The sequence below is a fragment of the Carettochelys insculpta genome, chromosome 4 (genome assembly GCF_033958435.1).
Source record: "Carettochelys insculpta isolate YL-2023 chromosome 4, ASM3395843v1, whole genome shotgun sequence".
NCBI classification, from domain to species: domain Eukaryota; kingdom Metazoa; phylum Chordata; order Testudines; family Carettochelyidae; genus Carettochelys; species Carettochelys insculpta.
This window is the reverse complement of record NC_134140.1, coordinates 108,136,505-108,151,207: the sequence shown is the minus strand read 5'-3', so window position 1 is coordinate 108,151,207 and position 14,703 is coordinate 108,136,505. Positions and strand designations below refer to the sequence as shown.

Below are 14,703 nucleotides of genomic sequence, written 5' to 3'. Positions count from 1 at the left end.
ACCATAGGGCTCCTGCTCATGGAGGTATGGGGGTTCTGGGTCACTGGACCAGATTGGGAGGTGGTAGGATGGGGCGGGTGTCCCTATGCAACCAGGGAGGTCAGGGTGTTGCCAGCCCCTTGGGAGGGGCTCCTCTGTCCTTCTGCCACAGAACCCAGACAGGGGCAGGGGCAGGAGTGAGTATAGGGGTCCTGGGTGAGTAAAGGGAGGGACTGGCTGGGGACTGGCAGGCATCCTGACACCCCAGTGAGTTCCATTTTGTCCCTCCCCTCTACAGGTGGTCAGATCCATCATTTGGATCCTGCTGTGCAGAGTCATCTCCTTGGCAGATGTGGACATTGTCATTGAGAGGTTTGGTGACCCGGGCTTCCACAGCTGCAGGGGGATATCGCTGGTACACACATCTCAATCCATGCCCCAGAACACTGGGCTTCCTGCTGCATCAACAGCCAGGGATACTCCTCAGTGATCCTGCAGGCTGTGACCAAGTACTGGCGACAGTTCACAGACAACTTTGTTGGATGGTTGGGAAAAGCATACAACAGCCACGTCTTCCAGCACTCCAGCCTGTCCCAAAGGCTGCACACCTTGACCCTCTTCCCCAACTGCACCATCAGGATGTGGACGTCTGTGTGCCTGATGGGGTATGCAGCCTATCCCCTCATGCCCTGGCTCATGACACTGCACATCGGCAACCTCCAGCCCTCCCAGGAGGCATTCAATGTCCAGCTGGCTAGGGCCCACATGACAGTCGAGAGCACCTTCAGCTGTCTCAAGAGGCATTTCTGATCCCTCCTCACCTGCTTTGACCACAGGAAGAACAAGACCCTGCTCATTGTGGCAGCATGCTGTGTGTTGCACAATGCATGTGAGAGGAAGGGGGAGGCCTTCCTGCTCATGTGGGGGTTGGAGGCTAAGTGGCTGGCCAGGCCTATGAGCAGCCACACATGGCTGACATCCAGCAGGCCCTTCAGGTGGCTGCATGCATCCATGAGGCCCTGAGGGAAAGCTTCACCCTGGGGGAGCACTGATCCTGTCCCCTGGGCCAGCATCAGTGACATCCATCTCTGTCACCCACACAGCCCCCCACACTTCCCAAAGACTCAATAAAAAGACAGTTTTGTTGACCAAAAATGGGCTGGTTTATTCTCAAGAGAGGGTGGTCATGTGATCCAGGGGTGTGTGGAGGCAACTGGGGGGTGATGGGGGAGTGGTGGAGGGAGGCAGCAGCAATTGGGAGTCGGGGTCAGAGGATGAGGGCTCGGGCAGGCAGGCCATTGTCCCCATGGGTTAGATAACCATGGGTGTGGGGCCCTTGGTGTTCCTGGTAGTGGTGAGGGGGGAGGCTGCAAGGGTGAAGCAGCAGGGAGAGAGGGACGGGGGATGGAGTGATGATGGGTGAAGAGGTACGGGTCCGACTGGTAGGGGCCAGCATGTCCCGCACCAGGGCATGGGCGGCTTCCACCAGGGCCTGCCCCTGGGCCAGTTGCACTTTGGGAGTGCCCCCAGTGTTGCTGAAGGTCTTCCTCCACCCAGTGGACCATGAGGCAGTTCATGCCACCAGCTCCATCAGATGCTGGCATTGGTAGTCCATCATCTGGCGGTGGTAGTGCCAGGGGTGGCCCTGGAGACGGGGGTCCAGGTCTAGGGTTACAAGTCACCCCCCTCTGGCTATAGATCTGGTTGTGGAGAATAAAGATGGAGGGTCAGTCATCCCAGGGAGCACAGTGTGTGATGCTCAGCTCTCACCTGTGAGCCAAGACTACCACTTCCTGGCTCTATTACAGCTGCTGGGCATAAAACCAGGCCCTGTGCACTCTGTTCAGGGGCTCCTGTTGTCCCTGGGAGCAGGGGGCTTCCATGGGACAGCGGACATGCCCATGTGCGGGACTAGAGGGAGTGCACATGTTATGCCATCCCCTGCCTTTGTTTCATAGAGGCTTGTGGAGGGAGGGTGCCCCACCCCAGGGCTGGGGGCATGGCAGGCTGCCCCAACTACCCTGTACCCCATAGCTCTGTGGTACCTTGTGGCAGCCTCCCAGGGCCTCGTGCCTGGGAGTGACACGACACATGGTCTCACATGCACTGGTTGCTGCATGCTCTGTGGCCAGAGAGGGCCAGATGTGCCAGCCCCAAGTCCCCAAGCCTGACCAGACCCTCCAACCCCTGCATGAGGGATGGTGATGGCACTCACTGGCTGGTCCCTCACCCGCATCTGAGAGTGGCAGGGATGGCTCCTGTGCCTGGCCTCAGCTCCCTGCAGTGACCTGACTGGCCTCCACTGCCTCCTGGTCCTCCTCGACAGCCTCCTCTTCAGTGTCGCTCTCCCTGGGGCAGGCGACGAAAGGCTGCTCCAGGCTGGAGTTGAATCCCTGAGGCAGAGGTGTTGCGGCCCCACCCTGCAGGATGCGGTGGAACCTCACATAATAAGGGTAGCTGGTGGGCACTACAATGGAGCAGGACCAGTGCTCTCTGGCCCTGACACAGGCCTATTGGAGCTCCTTCACCTTCAGCCATGTGTGTTCCTGGAGGTGGGTGTGGCCCTTCTCCACTAGGCTGTTGGCCATGTGGCTGCAGATGGCTGCATTCCTGCACTGGGTGGGGAGATTCAGGAGGTTGGTCCCCTCCTCCCAGACTTTGCTGAGGTCCCAGAACTCTGCACCCAATCAGGAAGGAGTCCCATCTCTTCCTACCTGGGTCAGGCTCCCAGGAGGCTGGAACCTCCACCAGGGAGCTGAGGGAGGCTGCTCACCACCCTCCAACTGGCACATGTCAGCTAAGGTTGGCAGAGCTGGCAGCACATGGCTTGTGCAGATTGCAGGCTGCTTTGGCTCACTGGCAGCCTGTGAGCACACCATCCCCTTTAAGGGCTCCAGGCCAGAGGAAGACCACAGAGTCTCACAGGTCCAGGCCAGAGTGGCCAGTCAGCCATGCTGGGGAGAGGCTGGAGGCTGTATTTTGTGTAATAGCCTTTTGCCCGTGTCTCAATGGCACTTATTTCAAAATAAGCATTATTCCTGAAAGTCTGAGGTGCACCAGGATCCAGAGACACTTGTCTCGCTATTTCAATTTTATTTCAAAATAGTGTGTGCATCATTTGGATTCTTTCAAAGTTATTTTGAAATAACTGCTGTTATTTTAAAATAACTCTTGTGTAGATATAGCCTTGGAGAACATGCTGAAATTGTGAACTAGTGGGTTAATTATTACAAAGCAGGTTTATCACCAGCACTATGCATTTTCTCAATCAGACCTGGATGGTACCACCTTGTGCTTTTTCAGATGATTGGCCCACTGCGATGAGGTGCTGATAAAGATGAGTTGGCTGAATTTCATTACAGGCTAGACTACAGTGGCACTGATCGGCATGGAAAAACTTCCAGATCAGTTGGGTGAGGTGTTGTGTGCTCCCTTTGCACAGAGCATACTCACCCTTTCATAGAACCACAGAACACAAGCACTGGAGGGGACCTCAAGCAGGCATTGAGTCCAGTCCCCTGCTCACATGGAAGGACCAAGTACCGTCTAGATCATCCCTGATAGATGTCTATCTAACCTGCTCTTAGATATTTCCAGTGATAGAGATTCACAACCTCCCTAGGCAATTTATTCCAGCATTTAACCACCCTGACAGTTAAGAAGCTTTTCCTAATGTCCAACCTAAACCTCCCCCTTGCTGCAGTCTAAGCCTATTGCTCCTTGTCCTATCCTCAGGTGCCAAGAACAATTTTCCCCCCTCTTCCTTGTATACCTCTTTTAGGTATTTGTAAGTTGCTATCATTTCCCCTTTCAGCCTTCTCTTTTCTAAACTAAACAAGCCAAGTTTTTTCAGGCTTCCCTCTGAGCTCGTGTTCTCTAAACCTTTCATCATTCTTGTTGCTATTCTCTGGAGCTTCTCCTATCCCTCTTGAAATGTGGTGCCCAGAACTGGACACAATACTCCAACTGAGGCCTAATCAGTGGACAGCAGAGTGGAAGAATGACTTCTCATGTCTTGCTCACAACACTCCTGTTAACAAATCCCAGAATCATCTTTGTTTTTTGTTCTTTTTTGCAACAGCATCACACTGTTGACTCATATTTAGCTTGTGATCCACTATGACCTTTAGATTACTTTCTGCAGTACTCCTAGGTAGACACTTGCTTCCCACTCTGTGGCCGTGTCTACATGTGCATGGCCATTTCGAAGTTTACTAATGAAGCGCTGAAATGCATATTCAGCGCTTCATTAGCATGCGGGCGGCAGCGGCGCTTCGAAATTGACGCTTCTTGCCGCCGCGCGGCGCGTCCCGACGGGGCTCCTTTTCGAAAGGACCCCGCCTACTTCGAAGTCCCCTTATTCCCATGAGCTGATGGGAATAAGGGGACTTCGAAGTAGGCGGCGTCCTTTCGAAAAGGAGCCCCGTCGGGACGCGCCGCGCGGCGGCAAGAAGCGTCAATTTCGAAGCGCCGCTGCCGCCCGCATGCTAATGAAGCGCTGAATATGCATTTCTGCGCTTCATTAGTAAACTTTGAAATGGCCATTTGCATGGCCATTTCGAAGTTTGGGGCACATGTAGACGTAGCCTGTATGTGTGAAACTGATTATACCTTCCTAAGTGGAGTACTTTGCATTTGTCCTTATTAAACTTCATCCTATTTACCTCAGACCAGTTCTCCAGTTTGCCAGATCTTTTTGAATTATGACCTTATTCTCCAAATCAGGTGCAACCCCTCCCAGCCTAGCATCAACTGCAAATTTACTACGCGTACTCTCTACGTCAATATCTAAAGCATTGATGAAGATATTGAACAGAACCATTCCGAAAACAGACCCCTGAGGATTGTCAATGAAGTTCTCATTGCAGTGATTGTTTGGGCCCTAAATTGTTCTGAACTGTAATCACACTGTTTTACATCTATGCTCTTCTAGGCAGTTTTTCTTGGCTACGGTCTTTATCACATGGCTATCCACATGTTCGTCATCTCTGCACTGGACTAGAGTAATTCATTTACCTGGGACCACACAAAAGATAAGCTCTACCTGGTGCAAAACTGGTTTAATTAGCAATGAAAGTTGCATTGAGCACATTATACCTATTCTGTGTATACCCTACTGGCTTTTTAATTGCTTCTGAGAGGAATTTTCAACCTGCCATGGAGGAATCAGACACCTCAGCTGGGCATCTCATTCTGCTAGACAGTTTTGAAAATCTGAGTCTCCAAGCACTTAATTTTAGGCATTAGTGTTAATCTATACAACCATGCATACTCAGCAGCCTGGCTGCTTTAATATGTCTCTCCCCCAATGGATGTATCTTCCTGAGAGCCAAGATCAGCTAAGTTGCTTTTAATAACAGCGTTTGAGTTCCAAGTGGTCTTGCAGCAAGTCGTTTTCTCTGGAGCGTCCATGACTTTGGAATTGACCCTATTCTCCTTTGTCAGTGTTCAAGTTTGTTGAATTTAAGAGCAAGGTGTAAGGCCTCTTCACTTGCTCAGACTTTTTAAAACAAGGGTCAACTGAATAAAGTAAGTGTTTGATTTGATGGATGACTGTGGAAAGGTGTGAGAAGAGTTGAAGTTTTGACTTTTTTTATGATGTATTATAGAATAAAGATCAGAAGAATTGTCTTCTGATTCTTCCAGCTGTTGGCAATATGTTGTTAAAGGTCTTGTAAAGGATGATATATGAAGTAAAATGCAGCCAGAGGCTTAGACAATGGGCTACTAAAATAAATAATTAAAATATATTGGAAGTGCTAAAGAATGTGACATAAAACAATGTGCACAGAGAAGCCTATTTGTTATTCTCTGTTGATTCTGTATCTAATGCTGAGTCACCACAGTGGAAGGAAATTAAAAGGATCTCTGCGGAATACCAAAGTGAGTATGGGTTAATTTTTTATTCAGGTATCTAAAGATATTATAGATAGGTGCCTAGGTGCTTTTGAAAAATCCCACTAGGTGCTTCTCTGCATCTTTAGGAAAGTAAATGAATACTTTTGGATGCCTGGGACTATCTTCCTTTCATTGGAAAGAAGATATGCTGTTTCAATGCTTGTTCTTAACCTTCACAATCAGGAAAGAAACATAAATATCTCCCTTTGTAGGTAAGATAACATTTATTTACCCAAATGGCATTCCACATGGGTGCTTATTAATGAAATTATTGCTTTGTGTTAAGTCTAACCAAGTAGGTCAGTACAGTAATTATACTACACTAATTGGTATTGTGACATTTTAGGTCATTCTGCCAGGTTTTAATGAGTTCTATATTTTTTCTTTAAATGGAACATGTCTATACAAGACTTCCCACTGGCACTGACAAATGCTAGGGAGTTTGACTCTACTGGTGATACGTTCTGTACAGAACAAAGATTTAAATTAAGAGGGGCACAATATTACAGCCTTGAGGTTGTGTCAGGCACTTTGTATAAATTAATCTGATATTGAAAGTATCCCTTCTCTTTTTTTGGAGATAACCATTCGCTTTTTCTATCAGTAGATTTTTCCCCCGTTATGGACCATGTTAAGGGAGACAATATTTTTAAAGGACTGAGAGCAGTACAGATGACTGGCTACTGAGCTACAGAGCTTTTCACTCTAATTTTATTGGTTTGAATCTGGCCAAGACAAGCAAGCACCAGAAGTTATTTTGTAATGTGTGAAGAATGGTCTGTATGAAATGTTCCTTGTCTCAGTCCAATCCCTAATGAACAGGTGAAGCAATGGCACTCAAACAACTTCCATTTTTTACTGCAATTGTTCTGGCCAGCCAGATAATGGTAGCATAGAAGTATTTCTATAGACAAGAGTTTTAGAGCAGTTCTAGGAAACTAATGCCATTGTACTATAATGGTGTCATCCCTGAAGACACTCCATAAACAACAGAACAATCAAGCAACATTAACACTTTAAGCTCAGCCCCCCAAAAGTAAGTCTGTAGTCTTACATCTAAGGCTGTCAGTGTTAGCACAGTTATATGTTTTCCTTCATTTCTGTTATCTAGGGAATAACACAGTAGACAGAATGACAAGGCTGCAAAGTCCCCCACATTTTACAGGAGTTCCTGCTTCTCACAGTTGTCTTCCACGTTCCTGTATTTCCAGTTTTCTAAGCACCACCTGTACTGAGTATGGCGGTTGCTAGAGGGAGGAAGATAATGTGTAGACTTGCAAGCTGAAAATGTGGGGGAGATCTTCTGGAAATCAACAGTAGAGGAAAGACAATCTTAGCATGGCAAAAAGAAAATTAGAAGGGAAAACGTCATAGGAGAGGATAGACAAGACAACAGCAGGTGACAAGTGGAAGGCAAACAGAGGAAGAAAGGAGAGGATGACTATGGAAAGAGACAAAGAAGTTTGCAGAAAAGAGAAGGATGTGATGTTGAGAAAACACGTGAAGGAGAAATTAAGTGTTAATAACAGAGAGAGGAAAAATTTAAGTGAAGGAAGAGGGGATAGAAAACAGAAAAAGGAAAGGATTAAAAACTGAGAAAGGAGAGATAGACACTGAAGGAAACAAAGAAAGATGGAGAAAATCCATCCCACCAGAAACAGTGCTTCTTGTCAGTCACAGACAGGAAGTGTTGCCTCCAGGAAAGCCATTTCAGGCATCATGAAGTGTCAGGGAGAGACTGAGTCACCTGGCCTAAGGTAGGAAAACAAAAGAAAGTAAACAAGACAAAGGTAAAGAAAAAGGTACGGCATGTGTAGCCAGACAGAGTCTCCCCCTTACAAGCCAGCTTGCTCGTTGCCCCCCCTCCACTGAGGAGCACACAGGGCACGGAAATGGCTGCTGACAGCACAGTCTTTGATGCCCTCATTGAGGCCCAGATATGCTGGCTTATCGTGACCCTGAGAAGCAGAAAGTACAGCTAGAAGGCTAACAGGCCAGACTGTCAACATGAGAGCGGGGGGTGAACCCTCAAGAAATCACCCCAGCTGGCATTGATCAATATGATGCACACACACAATCACTCAGAAGGGGACGTGCCCCACCCGCACAAAAGAATGTCCTGTACTCCTAAATTGTTTATCTCTTGTCTTACAAGTGCAAACTAAGTAGAAATGCCCTTGTAACAAACTGGAGTCACAAAGACAAACCAGTATGATCTGGCACCATAGATAAGAAAGAGAATACATAACCCAAAAGGGGTATAAAAGATGGGTCCAGCAGAACTCTAACTCTGAGTGCATTCAACCAACTACCTGCTGGTCGGGTCAGGTGATTGCCTCCCGAGGTCCACTACTGGGGACACCCAACCTCGTATTCGTCTTTCCGTCGGAATTGAGTGACCGATCCGGCTTGGCTACGCTGGTATCGAGGAGACGCAGAGAGGGTAAGATACACCCATGCTAGGTCTCTGACTTTTTTTTTTGTGCACAGCTAAAGAATTAGAGCTCTGTAACTAGTATCAAGATATCATTGTGTTAGATGGTAACAGATATCTTTGTATTGGATTGTAACGTAACTTGTTAACACCTGTACTTTGCTAGCATATAAGAAGTAAACAATAGCCTTTTGTAACCGAATGCTTATAACTGTAGCTTAATAAACTTGTAACTAGTTAAGATCCAAGCCTAACTATTTTGTTAACCCTTTTGTCACTGCAACACAGCCGGCACAACAAAAGAACTTTAACCGTTTGGTTACTACAGCCTGGCCGTGGGTGAGTGTGCTAGGAGCTGCCTGCTCTAACAGTAAAAAACTGGGTTGCTTAGGACCCAGGGGAGTACCTCACCGCACATTACCTGGCCGCCGGCTAACAGAATTGGCGTAGTCGAGCAGGGTTGTGACACAGGCTGTACCACAGTGACAAAAATGAAACCAGTCATGATAAACAACATGGATTTCCCCAACATAGAGAAGGGATTCACCCGGGAAGGATGGGGTGACCCTAAGCGGGACGAGGAAATGTTGGAAAAGAACTGGGGACAATCAGAGGAATCACGGTTGCAGCTCTGTAAGCAGAGAACTGCTTGTAAACTAAAAGAGACAAAGGAATATTGGAGTAGTTTTGTATCTGGCTGTGAGATACAGCTCCTTGGACAAAAGCCCAGGTTATAAGACCTTGAAGAAACTGCCCAACTCTGAAAGCTTTAGTTCAAGTTCTTAACTCTTTGTGGTACAAAGTGTAGTTATGTAAACATTTATGTTGTGGTGTATGTGTCATGGAGTTTTGTTCACATTAATTGTTTTGCTAACACGTGTTTGTGTCATGCCATGGAGTTTTGTTCAATGTTGTCTGTCTTTCTGTCTGTCTGTTTGTCCTGCTGGTGCATCCATAAGGAGGGGACGCCTTCCGATATGGACACCTTTCAATATAGGTACAAAAGATCTGAATCCCTTTAGTAATACTTAAAATGGTAATATCCAATAAAATGTCACTCTGGAAAATAAGCATGTGATTTGAGGTAAAGAGTAAGTGAGTAAGTCCTTAACTCTAAAGGGTCTGGAGAAAATTCAGAGTGAGTAACTTGCAGAGTTTAGAAAGAACTAAGCATATCTGTAAATGGAGTATTCCAATATGTAACCTGCCACCCCAAAGGGGGTAGAAAAGTATTCTTTTGTCTTTCAGAAACACAGGAAAAGCTGGTAGTTACTGAAGAACAACCTAAACATCATGAATCTCCTTTTAAAATGAAGAATGTGGTTTTGTATTTTATGTTTGTGCTTATCTTATTAACAGCCTGACTCATGTAAGCGAAGCAGGGGGATGATTACTGCTGTTCAAGCAAATTGGTTTGCTTCCAAATTCTCCTAAGTAGCCCAAACTACTGTCTGGCTTGCCCTGTCTGCCAAGCCCATGACGTGGGTGAACCTGTAAAGACAGTTCTGGCAACCAGATCTCTGCCTTTAGGACTGTTCCTGAAGTTACAAATGAGCTTCATTTAGCTACCCAAATGTAAATCTTTTAAAATGTGCTGGTTATTGTTTGTTTGTTCTCGGGATGAGTAGAGGAATGTCCATGCCGGAAAGTTAATACCGCACAGAACTCCACCTTAATTAAGGAATCCCTATGGAAGGTGGGAATGCCTAGTGAGTACCACCATGCCACCCAGCAACCCTTAAGTATAGGACATGCGTCAGCCCAGCAAAAGAATAACACTCCAGCTGCACAGCTAAATAACCTGGCAGATGCAGCAGCCCAGATCTCTGCCACCCAAGCAGATTGGGAACATTTGTATCTATGGCTGCATGGAACTCTGGGGCACACAGGGAGTGATGAGCTGGTGCGGCAAGCACATATCAGGGGGTGGCCTATCACTCACCAACAGGCCAGAGACCTGTTGCAAGCCTGTACTATCTGTGCTAAAACCTGAAAACACATAGCTGAAGGACAGCGATTTGCCAGACTAAGAGATGGGAAAACACTATGGGCAACCTGGCAGGTTGATTACATTGGCCCACTTCCTACTACCAGGCAAAGGTGTAAGTACCTCCTGACTGGAATGGAAGTTGTTTCAGGAATTGGTTTTGCACACCCTGCCCCATTGGCAACAGGACTGTTCACAATTATGGGACTAAACCGCTTAACAGCAATTGTCCCAGCACCCCAAGAAATCCAGTCTGACAACAGCTCACACTTTAAAAACAAAGTAGTACAAGAGTGGGCTACTAAGCATGGAATTCAATGGACTTACCACCGCCTTTGCCGACCCCCCGTCCAACGGCATAGTCGAGCACTGGAATGGGCTGTTATAAAAGCCACCTGAAGCCCACGGATGGCATTTGGGGAAACAGGCTGGATGAGGTTGTACAGAGACTGAACAATGAGCAAACCCCTACGGGCACTCCAATCAGCAGAGAATTCTTCCCTACAGGGAAAAATTCCTCAACTTCGGCTGCGCCACTCAAGGACTCCAAATCTAATCCTGGAGATACTGTTGTAATTAAACACCCTAGCCTGTGAACACAGACTCATGTACTGCACTCATACAAAGGTGGGGGTGTGGACTGCTTTAGACTCTAAAAGGGAACCAATAACCATTACCAAGGCTTGGATCACATCCAAGACCGGCTGACCTTGTGTTTTCTCTCCAGAAAAGAAGGAACCACCTGGAATATACACCTCCCTGGGAGGAAGCAAGGCAATGGCCACCTGTAACATCAGTACACACCAAAGAACTTTAATGTACATAATATATGCATGCTGCTAGATGCCATATTAATACTAATAGACTCTTAGTAATTGCTATAGGCCTAGTTGTGTTGTAGCTACCTTCAACCCAGATGACAGCATGGCACCTGTAACTAGCGTCATCTTCCTGACAACCTTGCTGACCTCTGCTACACCTAAGCATCCCCTCAGGAATGCCATCCAGTCCATCGTCTCCACCGCTGGTGCCACGGATTGCTGGATGTGTACCCTGCTGAACTCCTCTACCACATTGGGAATTGAGTTTGTCCCTCTGAACCTGAATGATTGGTGGGCTGGTTCTGGTTTTGTTATTGTACCCCATAATGGGATGAGGCTTGCTGGGATTTGAGTCCCTGACAACCTTGTCGTTCTGGGTGCTGGAAGGGTGGAACTGAATGTCTTGCTTGTAATTCCTTGGAGTGGAAGCCATCGCGTGCGAGGAAGCTCCAAGGTTAAGCTGGGCCCTTCTGTCCCGTCCTCCTAGCCAAGCTGGTGTGGGTAGAGGTAACCAGTTTGAACTTTCGCGGAACTGAGTGTCTTGCTTGTAATTCCTCGGAGTGGAAGCCATCGCGTGCGAGGAAGCTCCAAGGTTAAGCTGGGCCCTTTTGTCCTGTCCTCCCACCCACGCTGGTGTGGGTAGAGGTAACTGGTTTGAACTCTCTGGATTAGACCATAATTCCCATCTGCCTTCCTGTGTAATTGTTCTCTGTCTGAGTGTCAGCAAGCGATGGGTGGGTCTCAAAGTATGTAGTCCTGGCCCAACAAGGAAGCGTTTGTGCTGTAATTAACCAATCTTACTGCTTTTAGGTAAACACTCAGAACAGATTAAACAGGATGTATCTGCCATCAAAGATGCAGTTAAAATCTTACATGCTGTAACTAAGAATGGAAAGATCTCATGGTTAAAATGGTTAGCTCAACAATTAGAATTTTCTCTTACTCCATTCCTGCATTCTATTGTAACCACTATTTTGGTTGTTCTTATCATAGTAGTTGTGTTTTGTATAACACTGTGCATCGTCAGGAGACTAATTGACGTGGCTATCTCCTCCACGCAAATCCGATACATGGAGCTGACAAGTGATCCTAGCCAATTCCGCGATTCCCCACATACTGATCGGATCATTGGGCACTTTTAGACTTCCCCCAAGGAGGGCAAAAGGTGCTGGCATCACCGCCACCTTGCGTTCTGGGATGTAGTGTGGTGCATCAGGGGGTGGAATGTAGCCAGACAGAGTCTCCCCCTTACAAGCCAGCTTGCTCGTTGCCCCCCCTCCACTGAGGAGCACACAGGGCACGGAAATGGCTGCTGACAGCACAGTCTTTGATGCCCTCATTGAGGCCCAGATATGCTGGCTTATCGTGACCCTGAGAAGCAGAAAGTACAGCTAGAAGGCTAACAGGCCAGACTGTCAACATGAGAGCGGGGGGTGAACCCTCAAGAAATCACCCCAGCTGGCATTGATCAATATGATGCACACACACAATCACTCAGAAGGGGACGTGCCCCGCCCGCACAAAAGAATGTCCTGTACTCCTAAATTGTTTATCTCTTGTCTTACAAGTGCAAACTAAGTAGAAATGCCCTTGTAACAAACTGGAGTCACAAAGACAAACCAGTATGATCTGGCACCATAGATAAGAAAGAGAATACATAACCCAAAAGGGGTATAAAAGATGGGTCCAGCAGAACTCTAACTCTGAGTGCATTCAACCAACTACCTGCTGGTCGGGTCAGGTGATTGCCTCCCGAGGTCCACTACTGGGGACACCCAACCTCGTATTCGTCTTTCCGTCGGAATTGAGTGACCGATCCGGCTTGGCTACGCTGGTATCGAGGAGACGCAGAGAGGGTAAGATACACCCATGCTAGGTCTCTGACTTTTTTTTTGTGCACAGCTAAAGAATTAGAGCTCTGTAACTAGTATCAAGATATCATTGTGTTAGATGGTAACAGATATCTTTGTATTGGATTGTAACGTAACTTGTTAACACCTGTACTTTGCTAGCATATAAGAAGTAAACAATAGCCTTTTGTAACCGAATGCTTATAACTGTAGCTTAATAAACTTGTAACTAGTTAAGATCCAAGCCTAACTATTTTGTTAACCCTTTTGTCACTGCAACACAGCCGGCACAACAAAAGAACTTTAACCGTTTGGTTACTACAGCCTGGCCGTGGGTGAGTGTGCTAGGAGCTGCCTGCTCTAACAGTAAAAAACTGGGTTGCTTAGGACCCAGGGGAGTACCTCACCGCACATTACCTGGCCGCCGGCTAACAGCATGATAAATCTTCCTCCCCGCCCTCAAAAATATGAATTTTTTTAAAATACTGTAGTGTGTTTTTAGGACAAATATTCTTGTTGCTGAAATGAAAACTAAGGTACTTTTAAGTATTTTTCCTCTCTCAGAATCAGCCATTCACAGAAAAATGCTATAGCTAGTTTAAACTAAATTGGATCTGAGAAACTTCAAACTATACTGCACATCTCTGTGCTCTTTTTACAAGCAGACTGGGCTTGGTAACTCAGGCTATGTTGTCTTTTCCAAAATGCTAATTTAAAATTGTCTCACACACACACACACACACATATATATATATAAAGGTGTGAAACCATTCATAACCATGTTAGCATTTGCACTTCTGAAATATCAACAAAGCAAAACCTTGTTCTAGTTTTACAGAAATAGTGAGAAAAGTCTCTGAACAGGGGTTCACTGTACAGATCTGTCATCTTTATAGTATAAATAGTATCTATAACTCCAGAATGCAGATATACAACCCTGCAATTAATTCTTCTACACCCTACAGCACTTAAGAATTTTAAAGGAGGAAAATATATCTGATCAATCTTATACACACATCACTGTAGTATGGTTTATGCCCACAGCAAAATATCTTGTGACTTATGTTTCAAGCAGTGAAGTGAAAGTGTGGATAAGTGAACTCATTAATAAGATTCTTCCAAGTAATACACTACCAGGGAAATACAATGTACACAGGTGTCAGCTTCACATTATTTTCCCCATTTGCTAGATTTCTAAAAGAAATTGGCTTTTGAAAGTTATGTTGTTTGAAAGCAATAGCCAGGCACTCTTGAATTTCACTTGACAGCAAAACAAGTGAATTCCCAGTCCCAGGCTTTCTTTCAGAAATATGTCTCTTGCACTGCCCAGCTCTCTTGTACAATACAAGCGCACATAAAAATCCATCATATTATTAATAGACCATGATATGCACAAACCCTGTTAGCCCAATGACATTTCTCAAACTCTTCAATCCAAATACACAGGTTTAGTAAAAGCAAATTATTAACTACAGAAATATATTGGTGTTGAGTGACCACAACTAAAGACATAAAAGTCAGGACTGGTTACAAGAAAATAAAAGTAAAGTGCAACTAATGCCTAACTTTACAAGTTAGAAACTTTGCTTTAAATTCATGCTCATCATGCTTCAGCAGTCTTACTGGTTGAATTCCTTTCAGTCAGGATCCTTCCCACAATACAATTCAGCTTCCTTTGTTCTTCATATGTTGCTGATGCTAAGGGTAGAGAGAGGTCATCTGGAGCATCTGTTT

At 46.1% G+C, this 14,703-nt stretch overlaps 1 protein-coding gene across 10 annotated transcripts in view; it reads right to left on the bottom strand.

Moving 5' to 3' along the window:
• ELOVL6 (ELOVL fatty acid elongase 6) overlaps nt 1–14,703 on the bottom strand; it is a 115,024-nt gene that overhangs the window by 44,358 nt on the left and 55,963 nt on the right. For 3 of the 10 annotated variants that reach the window (XM_074993440.1, XM_074993445.1, XM_074993438.1), the window contains 2 exons: nt 14,593–14,667; nt 7,530–7,629 (listed from right to left, as the gene is read on the bottom strand). The exons of 6 other annotated variants lie outside the window; for them this stretch is intronic. The gene's annotated coding sequence lies outside the window, so the exon portion shown is untranslated. The remainder of the gene's footprint in view (nt 1–7,529; nt 7,630–14,592; nt 14,668–14,703) is intronic. One more of the 10 variants, XM_074993443.1, reaches the window with a different exon arrangement.